At 32.2% G+C, this 15,255-nt stretch overlaps 1 pseudogene; it reads right to left on the bottom strand.

Annotated features, from left to right (window-relative positions):
- Window positions 1-4,716: 4,716 nt before the first annotated feature.
- LOC107871733 lies at window positions 4,717-5,126 on the bottom strand (annotated as a pseudogene).
- Window positions 5,127-15,255: the final 10,129 nt, after the last annotated feature.

Here is a 15,255-nt window from a genome sequence, read left to right as displayed (position 1 = left end):
ACAGTCTCTCTACTTCTTCGGAGATAGCGATACGGACTGCGTACATTTCACCCTCCCCAGACCTCACTTGTGGGGATATACTGGGTTGTTGTTATTGTATATAATATCTCATTCCTTAACAACAAACTTTAAACACCCATGATATGTATTATATCCCTTCAAATACATGTGGATATATATCATAACACCCCAAATACATGTGAATAAATACACATATATCTAAGACTGAACTATAATTTCAAACATCTTAACTATATATCCAGAAGTCTTAACATGTATTCGTATGCATCTGAAAAGTTATGTGTATACAATGTATGTGTAATTGATCATGTATCTGATACTATATAATGTATCAGTGTCATTTTTTAAATATAAGATATACAGTAATAAAAATTTATGGATGAGAAAGTACTTAGCTCCTATAATTTTGAGATTTATATTGTTTACTCATTTATATATATTAGATTATGATCCACTCATTTATAGGCTTCAAGTCATTTTAGCTCATTAAAATTAAGTTGATATTTAATCAATGTTGATCAATGAAAAATTGTCAAAATATTTTATTTTATTTGATATGTAATATACATTTATAATGAAAAAAATAATTGTATAAAATATTTAAAAACTATAAAAAAAAATATATACAAAGCAAATTATAACTCATATTTTAGTTTATTTCAATTAATAATAAAAAAATAATTGTATAAAATACTAAAAAATTATTTTAAAAAATATATAAGCAAATTATAATTCATATTTTAGTTCAATTCAATTCATTTGTTGATTTCAATTTTCAGCCAAATTATGTTTTAGGCGGATCATAAATCACAAATTTTGACGTGACCTAATTCACCCATTTGTCACCTATAATTTTACATTCGAAATTCAATTCATTTAAATTTATAAAGCTCTCACTTCAAGTCTTAAGAATAAAAATTTCTTAGTAAAAGCGATTGCATGATTAAAAGTTACATTCAAAAAAATTACTCCCTCCGTCCCAAATTACGTGTCATCATTTTTTTTTGGTCCGTCTCAAAAAAAATATCGTTTTTTCTTATTTGGTAAGTTTTTAAAGACACAATTACAATTTTACCCTTAGTGGTCCCACTTGATTTTAAATACTATTACTCCTTTTTTTATTTGTCTTTTCAATTAAAAGTAGTCCCACTTGATTTTAAATATTATTACTCATTTCTTTAAAAAGGGTAATTTTGTAGCTTTAACAAAAGCAATACTTATTTCTTAAATATCATGTCCGATCAAATGACAACACATTATTTGAAACGGAGGGAGTACTATTTATCATTTTACCACTATCTAAGCGACCCTCTTATCACACGCTTTCTTTCTCAGTAAGACGTATGCACATGACTAAAAGCTGCAGCAGATGCGGATGGATCTAACTTTTGAAAATGTACTTACTCCATTGGCATATTGTTAAGTTTTAAATCTCCAAATAAAATCAACGCTAGTTTTACCACATTTCCAAAGTTACTAGTATCGGGTTTTTAAGAGGTATGAATGAAAAATGAATAAGTGTTTTTCTAAAAAGACACTTAAAAGAAAGGATGTAATTTGAATAGGCACATTTCTAAATTAAATAGTTATGACATTTTCAATGAGTTATGACTATTCTAAAGAATTGCACCTTTTTTAAAGAGTTGCACCTTTATAAAGGGTGCACCTTTTTGAACAATTATTTCTCTTTATGAAGCAACACCTTGATGACTATAAATACTTGAATTTTTCCTCAAATAAAAATATTTTTGAGTTGAAAAACAATCTTCTTCTTTTTCTAAAAACTCTCCTATGATCATCAAATCATTGAGTGTGTTCGAAGTTTTTGAAAATTTGAGGTACCGCTATTTCAGAAAGAGAATCATTTTATCTGGGAGGAAAGATTCCACAACCTCGGGTACTTGAGGGAAATAAATTTCTTAAGGACATACCGTGAATTCATTGGACTTGATTCTACAATTTTCTGCTTCATCTTCTTTCATACTTCATTTTGATTATTCATTTGGACTTATGTTTGAAGTTATTGTAACTTCATTGTAGTTCTTAAAAGTTGTTCTTGAACTTAGCATTGAAGTTTGGATTGAAACATACAAATTTTCGTACCCGAAATAACAATCTTAAGGAATTTATTGAAAAAAACATTGTGTTTTTTTTGGTGAAATATTTTTTTTTTCGCCATTTATAAATAAAGTACATTCATAATGGAGATTAAACTTGTTGCTTTCTACTCGATTTAAACTTAATAGTGATTTGAAGATATTAAAACTTCATCATGAGTTAAAGTTCATTTGGTTGACGATTAGAAAAACATGAAAACTTCATTATTAAACTAGAAACAAGTCGGTGTTTAAAGTTTTTAAACTTTATATTCCCTACGTTCCATTTTATGTATCGCCATTTTCTTTTTTGCCCGTCCTAAAAAGAATGTCACCTTTCCTTATTTGGTAACTATTTAATGGCTTCATCCCCATTTTATTCTTAGTGGGTCCCACTTTATAAGAAACTAGTATACATACCTGCGTGATGCGCGAATAATATTCAAATAATATTTATGATCATTTCATATTGAAATATCTCGTTCGAACTTATTAAATTATATTATCTTAAGAAAAATCATTTATCATCTTATTTCTCAATAAAATGAGAAAATAAAATAAATTCTTTTTTCTACCCACCTTCCCACGTCCCCCAATCATTTTTTTATTTTTTAATATAAATAATTTTAATACAGTTTTTTCCTCACGCCTCCACCCACACCCATTCCTTTCCCCACACCCAATCCCCTACTGGTAATCAAATTATCGAGAAAAACAATCATCTAATTGTAAACAAAAATTATGTTTCATATTTTTTTATAATATTATTCACAATTTAAAGATGACGGATTGTTAATAATCTCTACCCTGCCCTCGCCCCTCTCCTTTTCAAAATCAAGTATATATTCATAAAAATAATCATGTAATTGTAAAAAAAAAATTATGTATCATATTTTTAATTATATTTTGACAATTTAAAGATTTTAAATTGTCAAAAACAATTTAAATTTTTATACTATTGTTCCTACATCTCTTCCGTGCATAATTTTATAAATAACAATATGTGCATTATGATTTCTTCATTATATTCTCAGAATTATTTAAATTTCCTCCCTTCCTCCCCTCCACCCCCTACCCCCCCCCCCCCCCCCCCCCCCCCCAAAAAAACAATTCTCCATGTATATTTTTTTTAATTGTAAATACCTGCAAATTTTATCTTTAATCTCTCCCCAAAAAATATTTTATTTTATAATAATAATGCTCCATAAAGTTGTCTTTCTATTTAAGATTGCATTTTTAAAGTGAGTGCCTAAATAACTGATTTTATAAAATTCTACTTAAATAAAAAAAATAGTCATCAGTTCAAACTAAAATTAATACAACAATTACTTTTATTATTGAGCTACCATGAAGATTATGATTTGAATTTTAATAAATCTGTCATTCTTTTGGAATAAAAAAAAAGATGAAAAATAAGATAAAAAATAATATACATGCCATTAAATTTTAAAATAATAACATACCTAAATATTTTAAAATTGAAAGTTCAACAAATTATAATAAACTAATATAGATAATACTATCCTTTTCTTTTCTTTAATAACCAAGTTAAGAAAAATAAAAAGAAAAGAATGAGCAAAATTTAATTTTTTAAAAATAATTTATACGAATGTGTGCGTAAATTTAAAACATGAATTTTTTATTATTTTATATGTGTACAATTACAACGTTCCTCTTTATTATTTAAATCATAATATGTATATTTCTTCTAATATATTGATGAAAAGGAGTAACTCAGATACAATAAATCATAATATGTTCCTCCCATTTAGGGCTGGGCATAAAATATCGAAAACTGAATTACCGAACCGAACTAAAAAATTTGGTAACTGGTATTCGATAATTTGGTATTTTGTATGGTATTTGGGAGTAAAATTTTAACATTTCAGTATTCGAAATTGGGTTTGGTTCAAGATATTAATACCGTTTGGTATTCGGTATTTACCGAATATTGAATTATATATATATATATACATATATATATATATATGTATATATTTATATATATCTCTAACCAACCCACTAGATAATAGTGTTAGTCATTCTAAAAAATCTCTTGAAACTTGGTAATATCTACGTAAAAAGAAACAAAAAGAATACTAAATAAGGTTTCTATTAAATATACTCTTTAAAGTTTAAATGTACATTTGCACTTCTCCAACTTTAATATGGTAAAACCAAATACCGTATTGAATCGAAGTTTAATTTACCGATTACCGAATTACCGAACCGATGTTCATAAGTATGGTATGTGGTATCTATGTTCAACTGCTGATTACTGAATTACCAAACTCAAACTTTGAAAATACCGAACCGAATACCGAACGCGCACCCCTACTCCTATTTATGCTTAGCTCATATATATTTTTTTTGGCAGAACAATAATCAAAGTTAATGATGAAAAGGAGTAACTCAGATACAATAAAATAACGTATCAAAACTTTAAAGCTGCTAAGCTGCTCACAAACTCATGTAATGTTCTCTAGAAATAAAATGAAAAAGGGCAACTCAGACACCCATGCTATCAAGAAAAAAAAAACAGAAACAGAACTAAGCCTTTTTTTTTTTTTAAATCCTCTTTACCATATCATCCTCATCCTCACTTCTTTGACTTCTTTGATCCCTGGGTTGGTTGCGCTTGGGTGGTGGCCGCAGCCGCTGCTACAAGTTGTATTGGCCTCTCCCCTGGTCCCTGAGCTAAACGTTCCTCCCTCTTTGCAAACTTTCTTTCCCTGCTAGCTTTATTTTTTACCCTCCTGGCCTCAAATTGGTTTGACAAAGTCTTCTCCCTAACTTTTTCAGCCTTTGTTTTGTGAATGTTCTCCATTAGCACGTGCTTGTTCTTGAAGACATTACCTTCACCTTCATGTACATGTCATGGTACATGTGCATGTCAATCTTCTTAGACTTCCTGTACTTGTGAAGCAACCGCCTAAAAACTCTCATCCTCCTCATCCATAGCACCTCTCTGGTATCCTTACGTTTACCATATCCGGAGTGACTAATCATCAATCAGTAACAAAGAGAGAAGAAAACTTAACACTACATATCAGGATAGGAGTGAATATATATAAAAAAGAGATTAAGAAGAATAATTTAATTCCAATTCAATTTTCATTTAAAAATTTAAATTCTAATATCCTTATCCTTGTATTTTTCAAATTTGACATGCTTATTTTAGATATATATCTGAATTAAGAGAAATACTTAAAATCAATGAAATTAATTCATATTTTTTTTGTAATAAATACTAACAAAATAAAAGAAGAATAGATTTATTTCTCTTCCTTATCTTTTTAAATGTAATATTATTATTTCTTTAATTATTAGTATTAGTTATTAGTTCTACGTACGACTACTACTCCACTGTTAATTCTATGTACTACTACAACTGAAATTTTTTTTAATTATTTTCATTTTTTATTTTTATTTAATTATTATTTCTACCACCAATATTATTATTATTTAAGTTAACATTTTATGTTTTAGTTAATTAAATATATTAAATAATAGTTGAAAATGATATGTTTATGAATAGTAAGAGTTCATTTAGAACTCTTCAATATTACGTTCCTAATTTCAAGCTAATAATAATCTTAAAAAAAATTAACTTTTGAATGGTAAGAGTTCATTTAGAACTCTTCAATATTACATCCCTAATTTCAAGCTAATAATAATCCTTATAGCTAAGTATGTTGAATGTCAAAAAGAAAATAATTAACTTTTCATCACAAGACAAATTTCTTTTTTGAAAATTTAAAAATTAAAAGAACTTCCGCACACTCACAAAAAATGATTGCCAATAAACTTTCAAATTAAAAAAAAATCTTTTACCACATTAACTAAGAATCAGGAAGGCTTTTATCAAATAGTCGTAAGTCTATTAATATAAATCTATGTGATAACATTTAAATTTGAATTTTTTTAATATTATATTTATCCATTATCCTAATTGGTGAAAGATTTTGAATTACAAAAAAACTTCTTTATCATTAGCCTAATTCTTTTTGCCCCATCATTATGACATTATTATTGTTGTTATTATTTAGGTTAATAAGTTTTTTATCTAATATTTAATAATATTATCATCATATATTGTTGTTGTTGTTATTATTATTATTATTTAGATTAATATTTTACTTTTATTTAATATTTAAATATATTTAAATTATATTTGAAAGGGATAAGCTTACGTTCCTAATTTCAAGCTAATGATAATCTTTAAAAAAATAATATTTTTAAATACAAATATTTTATCTTTTAATTCAAAACTTTTATTACAATGTTTATAATCTTGTCTTAAAAACTGTCACGTGGCTTTCTATTGTGCTGCCACTTAACATCTTGTCTTGTTTTAGTTTTGCTTATATATTTTATAAACTTTACAAAGTCATTATTTATTTTTTAAACTCCGTGTTCAGTTAAATGGCGACACATAAAATGAGACGGATGGAGTAATTAGTATCTTGACATACTAAGTTTTTCTGACAGTAAAATGAATACCGAAAATCATGTAAATGATGGAGTGGCAAGTATAGCAACAACAACTGTTGCTGCGACAAGTCGTACAAATGTTGCGCCCGCAATGGCACCTGTGGAGAAATCCAAAAAGTTTTTGAGTGTAGATTTCAAACAGTGGCAACAAAAGATGTTTTTCTATTTGATGACTCTAAGTCTTCAAAAGTTCATTTCTAAAAATGCTCTAAAATTGCCCGAAAAGACACCGAACAAGGAACAATTTGTTGTAATGGAGGCATGAAAATACTCGAACTTCTTATGCAAGAATTATATATTGAGTGGCCTTTAAGACGACCTGTACAATGTGTACAACGGTATGAAGACCTCGAAAGAGTTCTGGAATGCTTTGGAACGAAAGTATATAACTGAGAACTAAAAAGTTCTTTGTTGTAAAGTTCCTTGACTACAAGATAATTGACAGTAAGACTGTCATCTCTCAAGTACAATAATTACAAGTAATCATCAATGATCTCCTGTCAGAAGGTATGAATAAAGTAAATACCTTATTTGAATATGTTAAGTGTGTTCTTAATAATAACATGATCTTTGATATAGGTTTGATTGTGAATAAGGCTATTAAAGTAGCGGCTACAATAAAAAATTATCACCTTTGTGGAATGATTCTAAAAACTACTTGAAGCATAAAAGGAAGGAGATGTCAGTCGAAGACCTCATTGTGAGGTTATGCATTGAAGAAATAACAAAGCAGCCGAGAAAAAGTCAAAAGGAAATTCCGCAATCAGTGGAGCTAATATTGTGATGGATGACACTAACAACTCAAAGAAACAAAAGAAAGTATTTGGATAACAAAGCAATCCTTCAAAGAAGAAATTTAAAGTGAATTGCTTTAATTGTGGCAAGGCTAGCCATAAGTTCGTAGATTGTCGGGCCCCTAAGAAAGATAAAAAAAAAGGATCAAGCCAACTTGGCTAAATTCAAAAATGAAGTGGATGATCTATGTGTCATGCTTTTAAAATGCTACTTGGTGGGTAATTCTAGAGATTGGTTGATTGATTTCAGCGTTACCCGTCACTTCTGTGCTAACAAGGAATTGTTTGCTTTGTATGCTTCGACTCAAGATGAAGAGAAAATTTATATGGTTAATTCTTCAACAGTAAAGGTTGAAGGAATGGATAAAAATTTCTTGAAGATGGCATCAGGAAAAATGCTGACACTTAACAATGTCCTTCATGTACTGGAGTTGAGAAAGAAATTGATTTTTTTATCACGTATGACCAAAAATGGATTTAAATGTGTATTTGTTTCTGATAAGGTTTCCATTAGCAAAGGAGAAATGTATATAGGAAAAGGTTACCTCATTGAGGGCCTGTTTAAGATCAATGTAATGGCTGTTAAGATCAATAAAAGTTCTAATTCTTCTTACTTGCTTAAGTCCAATGAGTTGTGGCATGAACGGTTAGGACATATCAATTACAAAATTTTGTGAAAATTGATTAACGTAGAAATTTTGCCTAACTTTGAGTTCAATAAATCAAAGTATCAAACGTGTGTGAAACCAAAGTATGCTAAGCGTCCATATAAGTTTGTTGAAAGGAATTTCAATTCCTTAGACTTAATCCACACAGACATTTGTGATATAAAGTCAACATCGTCTCGCGGTGGGAAAGAGTATTTTATAACTTTTATTGATGATTGCACTAAGTGCTGTTATGTTTATTATCTCAATAGTAAGGATGAAGCAATAGACGTATTTAGGCAATACAAAATAGAAGTATAAAATCAGTTAGAGAAAAAGATCAAAATGATAAGAAGTGATAGGGATGGAGAATATGAATCTCCTTTTGCGGAGATATGTGTAGAAAATGGAATTATCCATCAAACTACTGCCCCATATTCACCTCAATCAAATGAAATTACGAAAAGAAAGAACTGAACATTAAAGAAAATGATGAATGCCTTACTCATAAATTTTGATTTACCACCAAACTTGTGGGGGGAAGCTATCCTTACAGATAATCGAATACTCAATAGAGTGTGATACCACACTAACAAGGAAGGCACGAAATACACTCCAAATCATTCCACAAATCTTAAGGATCTGAGGATCTTTTTAGAGACCACTCCCCGATTCGCTACCAATAACAAGAATACACGATATAGTGGTTTATTTGACACTGAATCAACAACCCAAACTAGGATTAACAACAATAGATGAAGAATAAGATGAACAATAATAATGTAATAATAAGAACACATGGGTTACAAGAGTAATAATACACTACACGGTTACAAGATTACAACAAGATAAATGATAGAGAGTGTGACATACACTACTACAATGACCAAGAACCTAAGTGTGTTCAAGAACAAAGACCCTTAATAATGATAGTATCAACACCTACACTATGCAAAGGACACAAGAGAGGACCTCAATCCTTCAAGCACCCAAGGTTTCAAGCAAACAAACAACAAAGTGAATCCCCACTTATGTTGCTAACCTAGATTCGGCCAAACCTTTAAGGATGAGAGAACTTGTCTTGTTTCAAGTATGTTATACCATTTTCAATATGCAAAAACTAAGTAAAGTAACCCAAAAATATTCCTTATATAGTGTATTACAAATAGAAGGACAAAAGACTAAAATGACCCTTAAAGATTAGACGTCTCTCTACTGTGAATTAGTGGTTATTTTGATGTGTTTTAATACCTTAATTCCACTTTTATTGCACACTCACTTGGACAAATTCAATACACATTCTCATAAGTCTATCTACGTGATCGCACTGGTATCATTCTCTCCATTTTGAGAGGAATTTATCCACAAATTCAAGCAATCATCACCCGCAACCTCTCCTCTTTAAATCATCTTTTCAATACTCCTTCCAAGGTTAGGATGTTCAACCAAGGGTTCGATGAGGTCATAAAGCATGCTCTTTGTACTTACATATTCTACAACCTGCACATAAGAAGAAAGGATGCTAGGTAAAGTGCTAGCATCTTGGTTAGTAGGCAACAAAGGGCCTTTGTAGGCAAACCCCACAATCCTAACTCTCGGTTTCTCTCTTTCTTCACCCTCCTCACACTCGAATTCTTCTTCCACACCCTTACTAATCATAATTCTCCTTGCCATATACATAGGCACTACACACTCTCCATCAACCGGCCAAATATCTTCCCCACCTTTATCAATTTCCACCTCGACTTCAAGCCCTCCATCTTGAGTTTTTTCATCACCCTCATTCGATTCAAATCTTACCTCCTCACCAAGGTAATATAAGTTTCCCTCCCTAAGGATTACATTTCTTCAATTTGGGCATGCACTAGCCATGTGCCCCCACTCTTGACATTTAAAACATTAAAATTCCTTAGGATGAGAAATAGAATTTGGTTTACCTTCATTTCTTAGAGGATACCTTTGGGCAGCCTTGGTTTTGGTTTGGACAACCTTGTTTTCGGTTTGGTTGGCATTGTATGAGTGATATTGATGTTGGTGCCAATCCAATGAAGTTTATTGGTGATTCTTGGGTTTGGAGGCCGAGAGCTCCCTTTCAATTTCAAAGGCCACTTGAAAAATACCATTGATCGTGTCAAACTTGTGGAGGGTCATTCGAGAAGCTATGTACCTATTCAACCTGACTTTTAATCATATAATATCATGGCTCACTTGTTCTCCTCGATGGTCAAGCTTCAACATTAATTGTTGAAACTCGTTATAGTATGCCATAACACTTTTGTTTCCTTGCCTTAAGTTGTACAACTTGGCAAGAAGTTCTTATTTGTAGCCCTCGGGTAAGTACCTTTGACGCATAAGGTATCTCAATCTAAACCATGGAGGTGGCTTCCCGACAATCAACACATAACCAAACCTTTTCACATACTCCTACCAAGTGTTTGCATACCTCTCAAAGTGAGCGATTGCATAACAACTCTTTTTCTCTTTGATTAGATCATTCACTTGAAATATCCTATCACAAGATGAATCCCAAATAAGATATTCCTCGGGATCACTCTCATTCTTGAAGATCGGAAGACTAACTTTGATGGAATTGAGGCAAGCTCTCGGGTTTGGTGACCACCCCTTACTTTTCGGCCTAAATCACCTTGCCTATCTCTCTCCTCTTATTCCCTTAAGTAAGAATCACCATAAGATCCATAACCCCCATGTTGTTTCTCCCTACCATTACCCTCAACACGGTTTGGTGGATTTGGATTAAGTGGATTCGGATTTGGAGGATAGTAAGTTAGCCTTTGGTTCAATGGAGTTTGGATTGGAAAGTGAGGTCTTTGGTTAAGTGGAGGGTTCGGGTTTAGTGGCATTTGGATTCCAAATCCGTCATGTTAGACTTGGTTAAGTAGAGGGGGGTTGGTCTATCATACTCACGGTTTTAGGGAGCATTTGGTGGTTGGATCGGTGACTTGCTCATTTGGTGTAACATTTGAGGGAGATAGTAGGGGAAGTGTTTAGAGGAGTTGAAGGTCGGAACTTTTTTTATTTTTTACCCGATCTAACCTCCCACTCATGGTAGACACATCTCCCTTAATTGTTTCTAAATCCCCTCTCACGGTTCCACCTTCCGTGCTCAATCTTTCAAGTGTTCAGGTAATAGCCTCAAGAGAGGCTTTCATAGTGTCAAGAGTACTATTGCCCACGGTTTGAGATGTGGACCCTTCCATTACAAGTACCTAATAAAAATTACCTACAAAAACAACAAACAATTAGTTCAAAGCCTCACCACGCTCACACATTTTGATTACCTTATTCGTGGCTTCACAAGTATTGTAAACCGGCTAAGGAATCTGTGAGGAGTCGAGGATTGAGCCTACTCTTATCCGGATTAGATTTCGGTTTGAAACTCAAACAAATATCATAGGATGAGAGCCAAGACCTAATCAGCGAATCAAAATGACAAAAAAAACATACACAAATAATTCTAACACGAACAAATGGGCACAAAAACTAGCTAACAAGCTAGTAGGAGATTACTAGGTCTCCAATTAGTGTTCGAACCAACAAACGAAACTAAGAAATAATAAAATAAACTAAGAAATCTAAAATTTTGAGTTTAATTATGTTGCGTGAACAGTAAAATGCGATAATGTGGCAACCACGTATTGGTCACAGTCCCACACAATTTTTGTCACCAACATAAATTTTTAGTCTTGCTACAATTTGAAAATGGATGAATTTAGTAGTTGGTAGGAAAATTCAAGTCTTAGAACCTTTTTTAAATTCAAACTCAAATGGTGAGACTTGAATTGTAATATTCCCACAAAACAAGGCTCCTTGAATCAAGGAAAGTGGTTGAAAAAGGTGATGTCAAGTCTAGGAAGTGATGGGTTCAAGTCTTCTTATCAACAAGTCTTACAGCTTTATACTTCACCTTTTCAGATCTAGTTTGCACTTTATGTTGGTCAATATATGAGAGCAAGTGAAGAACAACAAGAACACAACAATAATCTTCAAGAAATACAACAACAACACCTTCAATACCCACCCCAATTCTTCACAACAACACCACAACGCACAACCACCTTTCAAGTTCACATCAACAATGTCATTATTTTACCCTCAATCTTTTAAATCTAGACAAGGTGTTAGTTATCAAGAAAACCAACACTTAGAAACAACTAAACAAAATAAAAGACACTTGAATCTAGACACCACAATTCAGCTAAGATTACAACAAGAAGAACAACAAGTTCTCGGCCAAGAACACAAGATGGATAGATTTGTTTTTTTTTCTATTTTCTAACTCTCAAGCCCAAGATTAATTTTGTTATAACAAAATCAAAGATGGATCTGATACCAAACTAACAAGGAAGGCACGAAATACACTCCAAATCAGTCCACAAATCTTAAGGATTCGAGGACCTTTTAGGAGACCACTCTTGAATTTGCTACCAATAATAAGAATACACGATATAGTGGTGTATTTGACACCGAATTAGCAACCCAAACTAGGATTAACAATAATATATGGAGAACAAGATGAACAATAATAATGTAATAATAACAACACACGGGTTACAATAGAAACAATACACCACATAGCTACAAGATTACAATAAGGTAAATGATAGAGAGTGTGACATACACTACTACAATGACCAAGAACCTAAGTGTGTTCAAGCACAAAGACCCTTAATAATGATAGTAGAAACACCTACACTGTGCAAATGACACAAGAGAGGACCTCAATCCTTCAAGCACCCAAGGTTTCAAGCAAACAAACAACAAAGTGAATCCACACTTATGTTGCTAACCTATTTTCGGCCAAGCCTCTAAGGATGAGAGAACTTGTCTTGTTTCAAGTGTGTTATACCATTTTCAATATGCAAAAACTAAGTAAAGTAATCCTAAAATGTTTCTTATATAGTGGATTACAAATAGAAGGCAAAAAGACCCAAATGCCCCTTAGAGATTAGGCGCCCCTCTAGTGTGAATTAGTGGTTGTTTTGATGTATTTTAAGACCTTAGTTCCACTTCTCTTGCACACACACTTGGACGAATTCAATACACATCCTCATAAGTTCATCTACGTGATTGTACTTGTATCAGAGTGCCCCGTAGTAAGACACTTTTAATTCCATATGAAAAATGAAAAGAAAGAAAACCCAACTTGTAATATTTCAAAGTGTGAGGGTGTCTAGCAAAAGTTTAAGTTCATATGTCTAAAGAGGTAAAAATAGGGCCTAAGACTGTGGACTGCGTATTCATTGGATATACTAAAAACAGTAAAGCATGTTAATTTTTGGCTCATAAATCCAAACATTCGAATATAAAAAAATATGGTAATTGAATCAAATAATACTGAGTTTTTTGAACACATTTATCCGTACAAAACTAGACATGAGCAGTCTAGTGGAAGATCTAAACGACCTCGAAATTAACCAAAAAAGTATGTACTTAATGATGAGAATCCAAGGCGTAGTACACGTCAAAAGTACATCAACTTCTTTTGGATTAGATTTTGTGACATTCCTTCTTGCAAATGAGCCTCAAACGTTTAAAGAAGTGATGTTATCTTCGGACGCTTCTTTTTGGAAAGAGACAATAAATAGTGTAGTTGATTCAATCTTGAGCAACCACACTTTTCCTCCAGGAAATAAACCTCTAGGTTGTAAATGGACCTTCAAAAGGAAAATAAAAGTTGATAGTACTATTGACAAATACAAGGAAAGACTTTTAGTGAAAAGTTTTACCCAAAAGAAGATCTTGATTATTTTGATACATACTCGCCTGTAAAAAAGATAACTTTCATTCGGATGGTAGTTATCTTAACGGCGATATATGATCTTGAAATCCATCAAAATGGATGTGAAAATAATATTTCTAAATGGAGAATTGAAGGAAGAAATTTACATGAAACAATCTGAGGGTCACTCTACCAAGTTCCATAAGGAGGACTTCGAACCTAAATTCCATCCCTAAACCCGAATCCTCCACTCCAAAATTCTCCAATTCAAAGACCCTATACTCCATTAAATCCAATGTCTCCTTCCCAAGCTACACTAACCTGGAAACACACCATCCAAGTAGAAAAAGAGGGACAGTTAGGATCCAAGGAGAATGAGGCCAAGCCTCAGGATGGAGAAAAACTTAGTGATGAGATACAAGAAGAATGTGAAGAGAAGAGGGCAAGGAAAAAGGAAACTGCGGGTAGTGAAGTAGGAAAGGGAAAGAAAAATTTGCTTGTAGGATTTACCCACAAAGGATTTTGATACTCACTAACCCATATGCTAGTGTTTTGCCTAGCATTGACCCTTATTATGTACAAGTTCAAGCTCATATGCTATCAAAGAAGGATCAAAAAGGGATTCCACACGATAACATGGGAAATGAGCTAGTGACACCCTTGGCCGAGAGCTCCAAACAAGTGGACTATCGTGGCATACACCGAGGTATAATTGCTACACTCTACATTTCCTTAGGCTTGAAATATTGTGATAAGGATATTAGTATCCAATGTGAAGTAGCTTCGGGTTTACATAGTGTAGAAAAGCATGAATCTTTCCTTGGTAGTTCTCTTGTTGTATATGTTAGTCAATTTGCTCTTAAGGATAACTCACTACTTGATCATGTGAGTGATGTGATTCAAAATCCTCAAGTTAGTGTTCATTCTTGTAATATTGACCATGATATTTGACATATTCCTCTGAGCTTGTGAGATGTAAATCGTGCTACTAGTTTTGCTCAAGTTAATTATATGCTTGGAAAACTTTTGAATAAAGGTGTGATTTCTCTTAAGAGAAGACTTCTAGACCACAACTCTTTAGTCTTGGATGATATCCTAGTAAAAAGATTGGTTAATCTCGACTTTTACCCTTGGTTACACCATCTCTTTGATCCCGAAATACTAGTGGGTTGGAAAAGGGGTTGCCTCGGCTTATGCTTATCTTTCCTTGATGATTATCTTATCCCTATCCTTTGTAATTTTCAAACTACGTGTTTCATGGTAAAAATAAAGGATTGTTGGTTAAATTTTAAAAGTGTACCCCCTCGGCAAGATGTCTTCACACTTGATTCCTTTCTACACTACCTCTTTACCTATGATGATAACCATATTAATTTTGAATTTGTATTGCGTAGTGGTAGAAAGTTTGGTGGCTGGTTTTCTTATTTGTATGATGGTGATATGTGGTTGAGCTGGATCTTAAG

This window comes from Capsicum annuum, chromosome 5, assembly GCF_002878395.1.
Source record: "Capsicum annuum cultivar UCD-10X-F1 chromosome 5, UCD10Xv1.1, whole genome shotgun sequence".
In the NCBI taxonomy this organism is placed as follows: domain Eukaryota; kingdom Viridiplantae; phylum Streptophyta; class Magnoliopsida; order Solanales; family Solanaceae; genus Capsicum; species Capsicum annuum.
Note: the sequence above shows the minus strand (reverse complement) of the source record. Positions and strands in the feature narration are given on the sequence as shown.